General features: G+C 54.5%; 1 long non-coding RNA gene across 8 annotated transcripts; it reads left to right on the forward strand.

The window, feature by feature from the left end:
• The first annotated feature begins 5,171 nt into the window (after positions 1-5,171).
• LOC309873807 lies at positions 5,172-13,141 on the forward strand. 8 transcript variants are annotated; one of them, XR_014316735.1, is made up of 6 exons: positions 5,172-5,332; positions 5,420-5,602; positions 5,819-5,896; positions 7,583-7,738; positions 7,895-8,894; positions 9,596-13,141. It is a non-coding gene; the product is annotated as an uncharacterized lncRNA (long non-coding RNA). The 8 variants fall into 8 exon arrangements; XR_014316737.1 differs by lacking the exons at positions 5,172-5,332; positions 5,420-5,602 and having other exon boundaries at positions 5,699-5,896; positions 9,596-12,092; positions 12,192-13,141; XR_014316738.1 differs by lacking the exons at positions 5,172-5,332; positions 5,420-5,602 and having other exon boundaries at positions 5,699-5,896; positions 9,596-11,494; positions 12,192-13,141.
• The last annotated feature ends 1,208 nt before the right edge of the window (positions 13,142-14,349 follow it).

Genomic DNA, 14,349 nt, shown 5'->3' on the forward strand with positions numbered 1-14,349 from the left:
AGGGAACCACGTCGCTCACTCAGGAGGTACTCTGAGGTGATGATAACAAGAAATCAGCGCATTTCAGAGAGCTCCTCTCAGTTGCTGGGTATGTTTTGTTCCTTCCCAGCCTTTGCTCGCATCATTTCTTCAGATCATAGCTGATCTTTGCTTTTGCTACGATTTTTGAGCGGATTCCGATACCAAACTCAAAGATATTTATCTGCACAGGACTCCTACGAAATAAAGAAGTTGTGTCATTTCCATTGTATGAATGAGGAACTGAGTCATAGGAGCCCAAATGACACTTCTGAGGTTACTCAAGGAGGCTGAGCGCTGCTGGGAACTGAATCTGGGTGTTCCTGTCCCCGGCGGAGATCTCGCCCACTGCGCGCTGCAGCGTTTTCATGTGGGGCATCGCTGCGCCCTGCCTCTGGCCTTTGATCTCAGCCTGGGCCCTTGGACTCTGAAACGAGTAATAAACGCAATAAACCTCTTTCAAGAGGAAAGAGTGATTTATCTGGAGCCCTAAACTTTTGGCACTGGAAGAAAAAGCAGAATTTGAACTGGTCAATGTAAATAACACTACAATTACAATCAAGTGCTTTTGCTTAGACTTTGGTGTTTGTGGTGTCACGTCCTCCTGGGGAAGTGGGTATTATGCCTCCAGTTGGCAGAAAGTTCACATTTGTGCCTAAGCTGATGCAGGTTTTGTTGCTAAAAATACTGCACTATTTCAAACTGCGCTGCTATAAGCTATGCAAAGAGTCATCGTCTTGATGTTGTTGTTCAAATTAACAGTGACTAAATGCAGAAATACAAATGAGAAACACGCAATTCTGGAGCAGCGGGAGAAAAAGATGCAGCAGTTTAACCTGGGATAGGAAAAAACACACAATTCTCTCTCAAAATGTGTGCAAGTGCTGTGTTTTTAAACATAAAAATACCTACATAACGAGCCGGTTTGAGTAATTCAGAAATGACAATTCAGTACTGAAGGAAGTTTCACTTTCTTGCCTCATAGCTGTGTGTTTGTTTACCTTTTTGCATATGTATGAGTTTATATATAATGTGAACGAGTGCATGAAATGCTCACGCTGTTTCAGTTTGAGCAGTCTTTCCATATTCCCCCCGTCTGTAACTACTGTTGTTTACTCTTCAAGGATGTTCACCACAAAACCCACTTTAACTCGTGCGCTGCTAATTTTACAGGCAGGGTTTCAGTTCCAGCTCGAAGCAGCCTCATTGTCCTGGAGCTCTGCCCATGAATGGGCCTTCCTGCAGTTGCCAAGAATACTGAAATGAAACGACTGGGTAAAAACAATGCGTGGCGGAGTGCAGGCAATTAATGAATCAACGCGAGGCACTGTCGGTGGAATACGCTGAGCATATTGGTCTGGCTGCCTCTGCGTCAGCGCCGAGTTCTTAGAAATGTCCCACTCGAGGCGGAAGATACAGTCACCCGGCTGCTTATGGAGAAATGGGACGGCTTCAGTGCTCCGTGAATAACACGAGTCATGTCTGCCGCTCTCTGCTTACTCACCCTTGAAAGAAGCCAGTATGGAAGCAGCAGAAAGCGACTCAAGCTCGCAAACAAAGTGGCTCGGGCTGCGGCGTGGTAGGAGTGAGTCACGTTTCGCTCCGCGCTCCTGGTTTTGCTCAGCAGCCTCTGCAGCATCCCGGCCTTTATCTGCCGCCCCGCAGGACGGGGGAGAGGCCAGTGCTGTGCATGTGGGGGGCTGAGGGGCTGCCCAAAACCCTCCCGGGTGCTCGGAGGGGGAGAGCTGAGCCCCAGAGCTGCCCCCATGCTGGCGGGCTTGTGACTGCCCCTGGCTGGGGCTTGCATGGGGACCTGCTGCGGGGCTGGTGCTTGCAGCAGGCTGAAGTCAGGGGGGTTAGGAGCCCGCAGGCACAAAACAGTTGTTCGCTTGGACATGTGCAAAGTGTTTGAGGCTGTTTCCCTCAGCCTTCTCCCAGAGAAAGTGGCTGCAGGTGATGCAGTCCTTGTGAGAGTCACGAGCTGGTCACAAGTGGCGCTCCTGAGGGCTCGGTCTTGGGGACAGTTACAATATTTTTTATTGACATCTTAATGAGGGGATGGAGTGCACCCTCAGTAATTTGGAGATGACACTGAGGTGGGTGGATGCATTGATCTACCTGAGGGTAGGAGGGGTCTGGATGGGACGGGTCAATGGGCCACATCCAACTGTATGGCCTTCAACAAGGCCAAGTGCCAGGTGCTGCCCCTGTAACAACCCCAAGCAGCAGTACAGGCTTAGGGTTGTATATAAAAGGGTTGTTAGAAAGCTGCCCTGCCACAAGGACCTGGGGGTGTTGGTCAACAGCCACCTGAACATGAGCCAGCAGTGTGTTCAGGTGGCCGGGAAGGCCAGTGGTGTCCTGGCCTGCATCAGCTGTAGTGTGGCCAGCAGGACGAGGGAGGTGACTGTCCCTCTGTGCTTGGCATGGAGGGATTGCACCTCAGGTATTGCCTTCGGCTTTGGGCCCCTCACCACAAGAAGGGTATTGGGTTGCTTGGGCATGTGCAGAGAACAGCAACGAAGCTGGTGAAGGGACTAGAAAATGGGTTGTGAGGGGCAGCTGAGGGATCGAGGGCTGTTTAGTCTGGAGAAGATGAAAGGCCTGAGGGGAGGCCCCATCGCTCTCTCCAACTACCTGAGAGGAGGCTGCAGCAAGGAGGTGTCGGTCTCTTTTCTCAGGTGAGAAGTGACAGGATGTGAGGGAACAGTCTCAAGCTGCACCAGAGGAGGTTTAGGTGGGAAGTTAGGAAGAATTTCTTCACAGAAGGGGGTGGTCAAACACTGGAATGAGCTGCTAGGAAGTAGGGGAGTCCCCATGCCTGGAGGTATTTAAGAGAGATGGGCATGACACTAAGGGACACGGTTTGATGGTGGACTTTGTAGTGTTAGGTTTATCTTGATGCTAGGCTGGACATGATGGTCTTAAGGGTTTTTTTTTTCTATCTAACTGATTCTGATTTGGATTTTGTGAAGTAGCAAGGCTCAGTCTTGAGCAAGCCCCTCTCTTGGAGGCAGGGGGGCTGCAGATACTGCTCTAGGAATTAACACAGAATATTTTACCCATTAAAACTCTGGGCAAACATTAACTAATCCTCTCAACCCCCTCCTGGGGTAGGTAAATACCGTCTCGCAGGTGCAGAAACAGAGGAGGAGGAAAAGCAACGTGACTTGCCTAAAGCCACAGAGAGGGAACCAGGTGGGGATAAAAACAGGGGAGGTGTTTTATGGCCTGTGCCTGTGCTCGCCGCCCCCCAGACAGCGTTGTTTTACGTGCACCCGGGGCTGCCGTCCCCTTGGTGCTTCGAGGAGCCAAGCAGGCTCCCAGGGGCCAAGCAGAAAGCCTCCTGCTTTGAAGTCAGCGAGGTCTGGGCTTCAAGGCGGGATGGCATGCCATGAAAAGCTTGTCCCGTCCAGGCTGGGGGTGCCTCTCAGGGGGCTTAGCCCCCGCCGCCCTGCCTTCAGGCGGGTGATAAATGTTGTCTGCAGCGCTGGACTTGTTTACCTTTGGGATTTACACCACTGATAGGGCGGCGGGGCGGCCCTGCGCCTGCAGACCTGTGTCCTGACAGCCTGGGGCTGCTGCCCTCTGCTCCTGGGGGCCCTGTGCTGCCTTTCCTGGAGCAGCAGGGTGGCAGAGCCAGCGTCTGGCACCCCGGGACTCTCGCCTCCCTCCTTGGTGGCTAGCATTTCAAGCACCCTCGTAGCCAGGAATTTCTCTCGCCGTGCCTAATCACTCCGTGCTAACCTCTCCCCGCTCCACAGCCCGGCAGCTTGTCTCAGGGCTGGTCTTCTCGCCTCTGACCTGGCTGAGGCAGAGCACAGGCCATCAGATAAAATGCAAAGGGAAGGTTTGTGTGCCCAGCCGCTCTCACGCTGCGGGGCCAGCCCTGCCCAGAGATAAAGGTTGCTCCCGCGCCTCCGAGGCGACGTCGGGAGGCTTCTGTCTGCGGCACGTTGTGCCCGGCATCTTTTAATTAGAGCCACATGCTTTATTATTCAGAAGAATATGCTTTTCCGGCCGTTTGTTAGGATCTTGCATCCAAGAGTGCTGCAGACTGCGAGCCCTAAATTAAGCTGTACGAAGCATATTGAGCACCTCTGAAAAGGGGTGGCAAGGGGCGGGGGCTATTGTCCTCTGCCCGCATTGTGGGCAGCTCCTTCCCGAGTTGGTCCTTTCACTTGTTGGCCAGCTTGTCGGCGCCGCGGTTTGTTTCTGCCTCCATCTGTTCCAACTCCAGTTTATTCAGGGCTCTGTAGGTATTGTACGCTGTGCTGCTTGCTTTTTTTGTTGTTGTTGTTGTTGCGGATGGGAGAGGCTCCCCTTTTCATGCTTCACCTATTCATTTTGTAGATCTCCAGCTTCCTCGTCAAGTTTTCTCTTTTGTCGTATTAATTGGCCTTAAGTCTACAGTCAGGTGCTGTGCGCGTGCTTCCCGTGTACACCTTCACCATCTGCTGCCTTTCATCTCCATGGCGCCCAGGCCAAATTCCAGCTCTGGCAGTGACATCCTGCTCCCTGCTCTCCTGCAGCTCTAATTGCCTTCAGCCCTGGCCTGTCCTCACCTCTGCTCGTGGCCGGGAGAGGGGTGAGGTGCCCGCTGTGCCCGCTGCGAGGAGAAGGCAGGGCTGGAGGGAACCTCTGCTCCGAAAGGAGGTGCAGTCTTCAGCACTGAAAGCAGTTTATGACTTGTGTCTGTCTGTCCTGTCCAAACACAAGCTGTCCGTAGTTCCTGGAGGAGGGCAGAGTGAGTGCTGATGATGTTTACCTCTGTCTCTGAGTCTTGATGTGTCCGGGGTAAAACCCAATTTGCTGGGTGATCCCAGAGTGTGTGTGAAGCTCCATGAGTTTCCAGTGGGGTTTTTGTGTTCAATTCACTTTCTCCTTTACCTGCCCTACAGTCCTGTGTGCAGATTATGGCGTGGGTTTGGACTCTCATGTGCTCTTAAACATGGATAAAAATATGTATAAAATGAACTACCTGTGTGTCTTGGGTACCATGGTAGGGGAAGACCATTTATTTATTTATTTATCTAGTTATCTATCTATCTATCTATCTATCTATCTATCTATCTATTTATTATTTATTTATTTTAGTGATGAATAGAGCAGTGCAGCTAGCAATAAAACTGTTGGTGAATAGCTGTGTAAGCCCCAGTCCAGCATACACCCTAGGAACATTATATATAATCTGTCTTTTGTGCCTAAATGTCTCTGTGAAGGCGGTGGCCTGCCCAGCCAGGTGTGAAGCGTGCATGTGCTCATGTAGAAAGGATCTGCCCTGGAGGATCTGGAGCTCAAGGAGCCGAGAGAGGTGGGCAAGGGCAGTGGGAAGGAAGGGCTGTGGGTCCCGTGCCCCTGAGCAGGCTGATTGCAGGAGAGATTTTTTTTTCTTTAATAGAATCTGGAAGCACAGAGATGTAGGGAGGTGGTTTTCCTGCTGAGCTGCTTGCTGGGATCCTTTGTAGCACCTTGGTGCACCCCTAAGTGTCCTGGGGAGCTCACTGGAAGTGCCAGACATGGGTGTCCAGCACAAAGCTCCCGAGGTCTTCTGTTTGTGACAGCATCCTCTGCTTGCTACAAGGTAAGGCCTCTAGATCAGCAGTATGTTGGATCAGATTTAATGGCTTGAACTGCACGGGTTTGTTTACAGGGAAGCAAGCTGGTGCTGTGCTTGTGTCCCCGTCCCCTGCCGTAGCTGTAATTCCTGTAATGACTGAACAGGTTGTGGCTGTGGTGAATGTGCTGCTGCTCACAGTCCTGCGAGGGAGAGAGAAGTGAGATTCTTGCTTTCCTGTAGATGTGCGGCACAGAAGAAATAAGCTTCCTGCTCAGCACCACAGAAGAAAGCATCATCGTGACGTTAACATCAATCCTGGTGAGCAGCCTGCCCCTTGGGAGGGCTTGGGGTAGGGAGCAGAGACCCCCTGGATGAGCACTCGGTCTGTGCCCCTTTTCCTGCCCATTTTCTCATTCCCGTGGATCAGATCAGCTCTCTCCCTCTGCCACAGCTCATCCCAGATTTACGGGAGCCATAAACCGCAAAGCAGAGAGAAATAAAAATACTAAACACTTAGGTTTTTAAAAGGCCAACAGTGCACTGAAGCCTCGGCGATAATTTGCTCGTAAAGAAATATAATGCTTGAAATCACAACGCGGGGCTGCGGACGGAGGCTGGGGTCTGCTGCGAGTCGCTCCTGCTCAGGCTGTAGAAGGACAGCAACATGGCAAGAAACCCCACAGAGCATGTGGGGATTAGGTTTAGTAAATTGGCTGTCATTGCACCAAGCCGGGAGGTCACCTGGAGGCACTTTGGTGGCCTCCAAGGGCTTGTCCTCTGTGGGGTGCTGATGCGAAGCAGGGAGGGTAAAGATCCACCAGCAGCAGTGATACCAGCAGGGTTACAGGCTGCGTGCAGGTACCCAAACCTGGCTGAGGGACGTTCCTTGGGTCTTGCATGCTTCAGCACCATCAGCTCGGCCAGGCCCAGCTTGGGCAGCAGCTGCTGGGGGTAAGGTGGCTGCTCAGAACTTCACCCCCTGTGTCAAGTTGCTTTTTATTAAAAAAAGAGAGAGCCTCGCTTTCTGAGACGTACACCTGAATACTGGTGAGGTAGGGCCGCTTAGAGAGATGTGGGAACTGCCCAGCGTGCAGCTCTGCTCTAGCTGCAGCCTCACCGGTGCTGAATTATCACCTCCCGTTGGCCATGCTGCCCCTAAGGTTGCCTGCCGTGTAGTTTGTGTGGTTTGCAAGGAAAGCACACTGCTAACTCATAGGTTTGGCACCGCTGTGCCCCCCAGGTCCTGTTCAGCTGGGCAGCTGCTGGGCCAGCCTGTCCCAAGCCTGCACTGCTGCCTGCTGCAATTCCTTCCAGGTAAGGAGCTTTGCACTCCCCTCCCTGCACTTTGGGAGGCCAAGTTCCTTGGGGTGGTTCTCAGTTCCCCCATTTGCTGAGTGCATGCTCTGTCTCGTGTCACGTTTTAAAGGGTTTTTATCACTCCTGGAGCTGCCGCGTTCAGGCTGGCTCTATCTGGAAGGCTTGCAGGAGACCTCAGCAGAGCCGCAGTAACTGTAACCAGGGGGCAGGGCACCGCACTCCAGCGAGGGCTTTACGAGTTAAAATAAGAAGGTGTTAGCAAAAACAAACGCGAAGCTGAAGCAGCCTGGCTGGAGAAGGAACCAGGAGCATTTAGTTCCTCCACTGAAGCCACCACTTGGACAATTCCCCGGTGCCGGGGTGGTCCTGGCCAGGAGCTGCCCCTGCCCTCCTCCCGCAGGCAGGAGGGCTTCAGGCGCTCTTTGTTAGCCACAGAGGAGCAAAGGCAAGAGGCCAGTTGAACTCCCCTGGGGGAAAATCACCTTCACCTTCTAACTTAATCCGGCCAAAAGAGCATTCCCTCCTCTCCAGCCCTTCAAAGCCCTCCCTTCCAGGAGGGAGAGCTCGGAGGCTGTTTCTTCTTTGGTTAGAACATTCTCTGTGGTTCCTTCTCTTGGAGAAATCAAAACTTTCAAAGCCTCTGGCTGCCGCCACCTTTTCATTAGTGCTTCCTGATCTGTTTCACAGCATCCTCTCTGCCTGGTTCCCAGTGACTGAGTTCCCCTTTGCGGTAAAGCCCTTCTCCCTCCCTACCGCAGCGTGGCTGAGCAGCACGGCCTTTGTCAGTACATCTCTGCAGGGAAAACAAATTACCGTAATGGCCCAAACGCTCCGTTTCTTCTGGTAAGTGGCTGTGGAAGCAGAGCTCAGTTCCCTTCCCTGGATTGTATTTGCACGGGGAGGTGGGCAAGGGCAGCGTTTGGGGGCTCGGGGGCACTCAGGGCGCTCGGAGGGCAGTGGGTAGGGGCTGCTCTCTTTGCATGTCTCTCTTCTTCCTAGAAAGCCCGCAGGTGAACTTTGCAGGTCGGCTGTTCCAGAAGAGCAACCACCACGTGCTGACCTTTGCTCGCGTGAGCGCTGGCGTTAATGAGTTACCTGCTGACCCCAGGAACCGCGGGCAGCCTCCGCAGAGACCCGGCTTGCCCACGGGTGGCTCCTTGTTACGCCCCAGCCCGCCTGTGCCCACCCCACAAACTCAGCCCCTGGGCTCTGGAGCTGCTGTTTGCAGCTCGGACGTGAGCAGGAGCCTCCTGGCCCCTGAGCTCAGTGCTGTGAGGTCTGCTGAAGCTTCTCGGCCAGCTGCAAAGCCTGAAGGAAGGAGGCGATGCTGGTTAGGCATCGTGGTTTTTAGACCTTCGTTCTTTTTTTTTTTTTTTAATTTTGTATTTTTTTAAATAGGGATTTTACAGTTGTTTCTGTAGCTTTGTATCTGAACGAGGCGAAAAATAACTTTATAATTTCTTTTAAATATACCCAATAGAATGACAAGCAGGAAGAGAAGCTGCACTTTGGATCGAGCCTTCCTCTTTAACGTGCAGCCTGAGTACCAGAAAGCGCCAGAAGCTGCTTGTCCCAGAACAAAGCCGAGAGGTGGCCTCTGCTTGCTGCATGCACCTGCCTCCTCGCCGCCCCGTCCCCTGCAGGGACCCTTCAGTGTGCCTGTGCCCAAACCCCGCTGCCCGTCCCCAGACCTGCAGGAGGGCAGGGGCGCTGAGAGCCGTGGGGCGCTCACGGGGGCAGCGCTGGGGTCCCTTGGGCACAGCAGGAGCTGGGGACCGAGGGGCTTCCCCTAACAAAGCCCTTTCCATCCGGCTCCCACCATCCCCGTTGTTGGCGCAGTTTGGGATCTGCGTGGCTCGGGAGCACAAAAGAGGCCAAACAATAGGCACGGGGGAGCCTCCTGGCCCTGTCGGTCCGGGCAGCTTTGTTCCAGCCTCCTTCCCGGGCAGGCGCTCGCCCCGCTCCTCCGTGTCCTTTGTCCCCAGCTGGAGACGGGCAGGTGAGCGGCGTGCGGGGCAGGTGCTCGATGCACGAGGCTCCTCGGGCGCTGGGGCTGTGAATTTGGCCAGGGAGAGCCCTGGTCTGCCTGGTCCTGAGCGCCGCGGTGCTGCTCCAGCGGCTCTGGGCTTGATTTTAACCAGCAGCTGCAGGTTCTGCACTTCGATTTTACGACTGGCTGTAATTTTTGAACCAAACAAACAGGCAGCTGGCAGGCAGATATTAGCCTGGCAGAAATCAGCCCCTGTCCCGACAAGGCTGGTTCTGAGAGGGGGGTTTGATAAGGCGTGTAGGGAAAGGGGGTGTGCGATAACACCGGGGAAGGAAAACACACAGGCTGGAGCGGTGACAAAGAGCTCAGTCGCACGCTCTGCCGTGCAAACGGGATTGTCTGGCTCCCTCTTCCCCGTCCCCCAGCACCGGAGGGGCCGGGCTCCTCGGGGAGCTGCTGGGTCTGGGCAGAGAATGCCCCTGGGGTCTGCGGCAGCAGCAGGGGCTGCATGAGGGGACGTGGCCTCTGGGGCCGGCTTTATGGCTGCACGTGGAGAGCGACAGCTGAGCTCCTCTGGCTGCTTTCCCTTACATCTTTAACGTGCAGCTCGTCCCATCCTGCACCAGCCGTCTGAGAACACACCTAAATGGCTCTCCAAAACAAAGGTCCTCGTGTGATTGTTTTCCTTTTTTTTTATCTTGGCTTTCAAGGAATGGAGGTGAACCGAGAGCAGATAAGGAGTATTTACTCCCCGTGAGCAAACAGCGGAGGGCTGAAATGAAGGATTTTCTCCAGCAACAGCACTCCCTGCTCGTCACGCTGCACCTCTGAGTTTCCAGTAAGCGTACCCGAGCTACAAGGCAAACAAATCGAGAGCCATCGAGGTGTATTTACCCTCCTGCTGCTCCTGCCACAGCGCTGGTGCAGGCTGATAGCACGGGGATGGGCACAGCCACCTGCACACCGGGCCAGGCCCTCGGGATGCACCCAGCACCTCCAGGATGAGCCCATCCTCAGGCCCATTGCAGCTCTCTCCCCTCCCTTCTGGTATTGGGAGTTAGGTGATGATAGTGTTTTGGTAAAGTTGCCCCTTAGACTTCTGCCACGCAGTATGTAGCCTTCCTGAGCACTAAAGGAAATGCTGAGAAATTAGATTGAGGAGGTTTTGCCTTTCTTTCCCCACTCGGTGCTCCCCCACCCCTTATCTCCAGACGGCTGCTCTGCCCCAGTCGCTCTGTAAACTTGTCCGGGCTTCCAGCGCTCCCCGCATAAACCGCAACTGGGTGCTTTTTGCACCGATTAAGATCACGCTGTGTGAAAGCAAACACAAATCAGCTGTGGCCTTTGGGCCCCTGACACGTCTCCAGAGTCGCCGCCGGCGCCACAGCGCTCGTGCAACCCCGCAGCCTCTGTGCGGTGACGTCCCTGCGCCGGCACCGTGCGGGGCTGCTCCCAGCTCAGCCGCTAATGCTCCCACCAGCTTTTACCACCAAAGTGGGAAGGGAGCTTTTCAGCAGCCGGATGAACAGCAGGGACTTGCTTTTTCTCACTAGGCTACAATGTCAGATGTGGGAAGGGGAAGGAGGGGGAGGATTTCCTGGGTAATTCCCCAAATCTCGATGTGTGTGCAAATGCCTCCCAGTCTGCTGCGTGCCACCCCTGGGAGCCCAGTGCAGGGGGAGGCCGTGTCCCTGCTCAGGATTACCTCCTGCAGGAAAAGAGCCCATAAACTTCTTGTACAAACCAAGCCTGAAGTTTGCCACTTCTCTTATGCAGGGAAGCACGGGACACTTTCCTGCCTGCTTGGACTCGTGCTGCACACAACGTGTCGCACCGTTTCAGCACCCCTCGCATAAGCTCTGCGGCGTGTTTACCGTCAGCAGCGGTGTTTCGTTTCAACAGAAACCTTTAAAGTCTTTGCAACTTCCTCCGGGGATGCTAAACTCAGCACCGCCGCGACCGGGTGGTGAATGGGTTGAAAACGCTGCCGACGGTTTGAGGCGGCGCGTGGGCGCCGCGGGGGCGAATGTTCCCTGCGCCGGGTGTTTTCTAAAGGTCTCCGACGCACGAGGCATGACTGAATGACTTGTGCTTTCTTTGCGTGGTGAGGGGGTGAATCTTGAATCGCTGGGCTGCTTTTATTTTTGTTAGACGTGTGTGGGCTGACGACATGACTCAGTATTTTCTCTGCAGATGCAAAGATCGTCCTGCCAATTCTGGGTAGACTCTGGGCAGTTCCATGCGGAGAACCGGAACACTTTTTATTCCAGAGCTTTGCTTTTTGGCAGCCTGAAGCCCCTTGATGTGGAAATAAATAATAAGTAAATAAATAAAACAGGAGTGCTCTTGCAAAATGTACAAAAATATACTGAAAAAATGTCCGAGGATGGGGAAACTACCTCTTACCCTTGTGTTTTCCCAACAACTTAACTGATTATTTTCTTGTTACTCTGAAAAAATGCCTGTTAACATCTGACTTCTTTTTCTGCTCCTTCCAGGTCTTGGTTGCTTGTGGGCCATCCCTTTGGCTGCAGTAACGACCCAAACCCTGCTACAATCCTGACTCGGTAACAGCGCATACGGCTGTGAACTATACCCGAGCACTGATTGTAAGCTAATTACAAGCCTTTGGTACAAGCGTGCAGAAGGATGTGCTGCAGTGCCACTGTTTCATCTTCCTGTCATCCTAGTTCCTCATCCTAGTTCCTCAGTCCTAAGCCCTGCTTCCCATTCTTGACATTTTCTCCAGCCTACACTGCCCGCCCATGGAAATAACGCACCCCAAATGTTAGCTCAAGCACAACCATCATTCCTCTGCACCTAGTGGGAAGCTGCTCCATTTGGTCAGCCGAGTGCCTTCGCGGCCCTGTCCCAGAGTAAAAGAACGGGGTACTCCCCCTTATCCCCTCTGGGCAGTGCTCACATTTTCCAGCAATAATCCAAGACTCTCAGCCCTTCCTATCACACTGCCTGATCCCAGAAAGTTGGGTTTGCCAGGGGCTGCGCTCGGCAGGGCCTGTTCTGGTGGAGAAGACGGGGGGAAGATGTTTGGGGGCTGCTTTGGAGGGTGAAACTGCTTGCTGGAGCTGCTGAGGGAGGGCGGGCAGGCTGCAGGTTGGCCCCAGGTCTGCTCAGGTGCCAGCACTGTGGCGAGCAAAGCATGTGCTGCTGAAGCACTTTGGTCCTGCTCCTTTATGCGCAGTCAAGGTTGGCATTGCCATTTCTGATTCTAAACTGCATTTCATGAGGCTGTCCGGGTTTCTGGGAGGAATGCTTATTAAAAGAGGTTTTGTAATTCTCTTACAGTGTGTGGTCTTTTGCTTTTCTGAACTTCTGCTGTGCTCCATTCAAGTGTATTTGTGCTTGGAAAGAAACCTTGGACAGAGAACAGCTGACAGAGAGCAGATCAGACTGGGAGCAAGATGGAGCTGGCTCAAGCTATGTTCCTGCTGCAGATGAGGCAGGTACCCCCCACCTGCTCAAAGGGAGCCTGCAGCGGCCAGGATCGCCGATACACCCTGCTTGGAGGGAAATCACAACAGCCAAAGGATGTTGTTTGTGGTCGTAGAGAAAGTGCTCGTTAACCGGTAAGCTTTGCTGTGCGTGGCTGAGGCTGCAACTTCCTTCTGTTCACAGAGACCTGGGTTTGTTGCAGTACTCGAGGCTGGTACAGGGAAAGTCCCTGCAGAGGGCTGAGCCCGTCCTGCTTCCTCATTCTTTGCACTCTCTCCACTGGGCAAACCTTTTCTGTGTCACCTGCAAACTTCCTCATGAAATCGAGCAACGCCAGACCAACCCTGAGCAAAACGAGGCCTCCTCCCCACAAGTCACACAGCCTCACCCCCTGCTCTTACGGGAATACCCAGCGGTGTGCTTTATAGAGGCGATTAGAGGGGTTGTCGTTCGCGGAGACCTCCTGAAACACAACACATGTGCATTTTTATGGCCAATTTGGATAAAGTTACCATTGCAGCTGGTGACTGCAGCTCCAAGATAACACCCAGCACGTGACAGCCTAGCAAGCAGCACACCAAGGAGCCAGGAGCTGTGTGTTTTCAGACTGTGGCGTGGCTACAAGTACCGATGTGTTGTTGCACAACTTTGCCGTGAACAGCTGTCTCCCCGTTGTTGTCATGTTGTTATTACTTGTAAATGTTTCTGCAAGAGCTTTCAGGCCCTACCACTAATACGTATTTTCCTTAATGTCCTTTTGGATTAGATTAATAACTCGATGTGCTTTTGAATCAGATTAATAAAGGAAAACAATATCTGTCGTAAGAGAATGTCCCGGTACATATTATACCCTCAGGAAGTTTGCAGATGACAGCAAGCTGGGGGAAGTGTTCATCTGCAGGAGGGCAGGAAGGCCCTGCAGGGGGACCTGGACAGGCTGGGCTGATGGGCAGAGGCCAGTGGGGTGAGGTTCAGCATGGCTGAGTGCTGGGTCCTGCGCTTTGGCCACAACAACCCTATGCAGCGCTACGGGCTTGGGGCAGAGTGGCTGGAAAGCTGTGCAGAGGGAAGGATCTGGGGGTGCTGGCTGATGAACGTGAGCCGGCAGTGTGCCCAGGTGGCCAAGAAGGCCAATGGCATGTGGGCTGGGATCAGGAGCAGGGAGGTGATCGTCCCCCTGTACTCGGCTCTGGTGAGGCTGCACCTCGAGTGCTGTGCTCAGCTTTGGGCCCCTCACTACAAGGAGGACATTGAGGCTCTGGAGTGTGTCCAGAGAAGGACTACGGAGCTGGTGAGGGGCCTGGAGCACAAGTCCTGCGAGGAGCAGCTGAGGGAGCTGGGGGTGTTTGGTCTGGAGGAGGCTCAGGGGAGACCTCATGGCTCTGTAGAGCTGCCTGAAAGGAAGGGGTGGGGGGCTGGGGGTCGGCCTCTGCTCACAGGTAACCAGTGATAGGACTAGAGGGAATGGCCTCAAGTTGTGATAGGGGAGGTTCAGGCTGGCGATGAGGAGACATTTCTCCTCAGGAAGAGCAGCCAGGCACTGGGACGGGTTGCCCAGGGAGGTGGTAGGGTCACCGTCCCTGGGGGTGTTTGGGGAGAGGCTGGACGTGGTGCTTGGGGACACGGTCAGTGGTGGCACTGGTGGTTGGGGGACGGTTGGACCCCCCCTTCCCTTCCCCTCGCCACACGGACACTGCGGGGGCCTCGACGCCTGCGGCCGGCACTGCGCCTGCGCGGCAGCCCGGCCGCCCGCTCGGGCCTTCGGGCAGCTTCGGCGCCGCTCGGCCGCTTCCGCCGCGGTTACGTAAGGCGGGGGGCGGGGCGCGCGGCGCGCTCTTTCTCTCCGTGTCCTCGCGGCACCCCGCCCCGCCCCCTCGGCCCGGGGAGGGAGGGAGGGGAGGGAGGGGGGGACGCGCACGTGCCCCGGAGGGCGGGGCGCGGGGAGGCACGCGCTGCTCCCCCCCGCCCCCCCACACAGCACACACTCGGTTCCGTCCGCTCTTCTGGTGGG

This window comes from Aythya marila (genome assembly GCF_965140915.1).
Source record: "Aythya marila genome assembly, chromosome: 1".
Lineage (NCBI taxonomy): Eukaryota > Metazoa > Chordata > Aves > Anseriformes > Anatidae > Aythya > Aythya marila.